The sequence below is a fragment of the Micromys minutus genome (genome assembly GCF_963924665.1).
Source record: "Micromys minutus genome assembly, chromosome: 7".
NCBI lineage: Eukaryota > Metazoa > Chordata > Mammalia > Rodentia > Muridae > Micromys > Micromys minutus.
In genome coordinates, this window is record NC_137976.1 from 28672500 (window position 1) to 28675982 (window position 3483).

The window sequence follows — 3483 nt, forward strand, 5'->3', positions numbered from 1 at the left end:
CATTCATTTTTGAGCTAAGGTATACATTCTCAACAATGGGAGTAAGAATCATCTGTATGTCAAAAACAGAAGTGATAATGGAGAAAGCATAAAAAAGGTGAAGAGTCAGAATAGCATGATTACCCTTTTGAGCAATAGCCGAGTAACAAAGAAAAAAAAGACAAGGGAAACCTTTTAGTTAGAACTGAGAAAAGTCACAGGCTTAACACTGCTGAGGAAGTTTTGTTAAGTTCATTTGGGAGAAGAGCTTGTAGAAAGACTAGTACATTACATCAAACCAAAGATTATGACAGGCCAGAAAAACAATTCCACCAAAGGCCAATTTCAAGGGCCAATTAGTGTATTGAGCTTTTTGACAAGTACAAGGTAGGGTTTCTTTCAAGAGAACGTATGATTTCCCAGAGTGGTAATTATTCATCTCATCTCCCTCATTTCTTCAAGTAAGTCAGATTTACTATCTCCCAGCCTTCTCTCTAGCTAGATGGCAGGTCCTGCTAGATTAACTCTTACTGTTAAATTTCTAATGTCCTGAGCCAGTCAGAATGTTATGTATTTGCCCAGAACCTAGGGTAGAATGCAAATTTCAGTTTGGACCAGAAAGAATTAGCTTTCTCTTAATCCTTAAAGGTCTCAACAATGTCCTCAGGTCCATGCCCAGCTAGATATGAGGCGTGGGTTTGTCCTCAAAATTCTCTGTCTGCTAATCTGAATAACAAAGATAATGTTAAGATAGAACATAGCTATGTTTCAGGAAATATCTACTTATCATGTGTCAATTGACTTTTGTCATAAAACTAACAATGGGCAATAAAACTATATTTGTTTTACATGTCTATTTTATGTCTATATATATATATATATATATATATATATATATGTATGTATGTATTACATATAAAGAGTTGGGTCAATCTCCAATAACACAGAAAAGAAAAAGGAAGAAAGGAAGAAAGATGGAAAGAAAGAAAGAAAGAAAGAAAGAAAGAAAGAAAGAAAGAAAGAAAGGAAGGAAGGAAGGAAAGGAAAGAAAAGGAAGGAAGGAAGTAAAAAGGAACAAGAAAAGAATCCTTAGAGAAAATAACTATATACCATAAAGAAGAAATTTTTGAAATGTTGACATGTTGTTAATATACTGTTCAATTGTGCTATAACAAACTCTTCAACAAAATTTGGATTTGTGCTCCTCCGTCCGCGCCCGCCTGAGCCTGTTCGAGTCGACTGACCAGAGTCCGCGAATCGTCTGCTCCGGAACTCCCCGACCCCAGCTTTCTGACCTGAGAAAATACTTAGGAATCATGTCTCTGCATCAGTTTCTGCTAGAGCCAATCAACTGCCATGCCTGGAACAGGGATCGTACCCAGATCGCCCTGAGCCCCAATAATCATGAGGTGCACATCTACAAGAAGAATGGGGGTCAGTGGACAAAAGCTCATGAGCTGAAGGAACATAACGGACACAGGTATTGTCTGGGCTCCTAAGAGTGACCGTATTGTCACTTGTGGGGCAGACCACAACGCCTATGTCTGGAGTCAGAAAGATGGCATTTGGAAGCCCACCCTTGTGATCCTGAGGATTAACCGTGCAGCCACTTTTGTGAAGTGGTCCCCACTTGAGAACAAGATTGCTGTGGGGAGCGGATCCCGGCTCATCTCTGTTTGTTACTTTGAGTCTGAAAATGACTGGTGGGTGAGCAATCACGTTAAGAAGCCGATCCGCTCCACATTTCTCAGCTTGGACTGGCATCCCAACAATGTTTTGCTGGCTGCAGGCTCTTGTGACTTCAAATGCAGAGTGTTTTCTGCCTATATCAAAGAGGTGGATGAGAAGCCAGCCAGCACACCCTGGGGTAGCAAGATGCCTTTTGGTCAGCTGATGTCTGAGTTTGGTGGCAGTGGCACCCGCGGCTGGGTGTATGGGGTCAGCTTCTCTGCCAGTGGGAGCCACCTGGCCTGGGTCAGCCATGACAGCACGGTGTCTGTCGCTGACGCCTCATAAAGTGTGCAGGTTTCAACTCTGAGAACGGAGTTCCTGCCGCTGCTCAGTGTGTCATTTGTCTCAGAGAACAGCGTTGTGGCTGCCGGCCATGACTGCTGCCCGATGCCCTTTAACTACGATGACTGTGGCTGTTTGACCTTTGCGTCCAAACTAGACGTCCCAAAACAGAGCATCCAGTGTAACATGTCTGCTTCCGTAACATGGACAAAAGGGCCACTGCTGAGAACCGCAACACAGCCTTGGAAACACTGCACCAGAACAGCATCACTCAAGTGTCTATTTATGAAGTGGACAAGCAAGTCTCACGCAGGTTTTGCACTACTGGCATTGATGGAGCCATGACCATTTGGGATTTCAAGGGTCTCCGGATAATGTGAAGCCGCGTGAGCCTCTGCCATCAGCATTGAGGAACGGGACCGAGCACCCTCTGCTGTTCCCATGGTGGTGAGGATTGCTGGCCCAAGGAAACACTGTCACACTGAAGCAACTAGCGTGTGTTTGTGTGGATGTCGTGGGTGACGTGTGGGATTTAGAGACCGCAGTGGTTGGTTTTGCTTTTTCTTTCATTTCGTTTTGTTTTGATTTTGCTCTCTTTCCATTTTGACCAAAGCTTCTCGTTAAGTAGTTTATTATGGAAGATTGTCACACTAACTTAAAGGGGAAGGGACGTGTGCACATTGTGTGCTAAAAAAAAAAAAAAAAAAAAACAATTAAAGAAAAATATCAAGTGAAAAAAAATTGGATTTGTTCAGAAAATATTTAAAGTAATTTGAAGGTATTACTCTTGCTTTTCAGCTACATGTCAAGTAGTATTCCAATTCTTCACATTTTGCTCAGTGTTGAGACTGCTATGCTTGCAGTCCGGATGCTCCTGAGAACAAGAACTCGCTACAAGTTGTTTTAAATTTTCATCATAAGGCAGTTTCTAATGAGAGACTGTTGACTGCCTTCACTGCTTATAGCGTTTGGTTTTGTTTCATGCCTATATGTAAGGATTTCTAAAACTTGCTCAGAGAGTATTTATTGGAATAAATTTAAGAAGGGGTTTAGATACAGTCTAACTAGAAAAGGCTAGAAGATAGAAGTTCTTCAAAGCTAAAGTCAGAATAACATGGGCATTTTCTAAGCCTTCAACCACTCCTTTGTGCACTGTAGCTCACCCATTCCATGTCCAACTTATGACTAGGGAATGTAGTCACTGGGCATCATGCTAAATGTATGATTATTTATAGCAATCCATTCAAGTAAAACGAGGAGGCCAGAAGAGAAGTAGGCAAGGCAGAATTGCATTAAATCCCTTTGTTTTTTCCTTAGGGTTACCTGTGACTTTTCTGTTCTGTACATACTGCCTCCAGCTCCTCATGAGAACATCAGGCATGAGTTGTATAACTTGGTGATTTTGAGTTTATCTTTCATTTAAAAATGCATATAAACCAGAAACATATATGGTGTGCTTTCTCATACATCTTTTACTTATTTTTCAACAAT

General features: G+C 41.5%; 1 pseudogene across 1 annotated transcript; it reads left to right on the top strand.

Moving 5' to 3' along the window:
• Nucleotides 1-1295: 1295 nt before the first annotated feature.
• Nucleotides 1296-2372, top strand: LOC308422628 (actin-related protein 2/3 complex subunit 1A-like; annotated as a pseudogene). Its single transcript has one exon. The product of its transcript is annotated as an actin-related protein 2/3 complex subunit 1A-like (transcript).
• Nucleotides 2373-3483: the final 1111 nt, after the last annotated feature.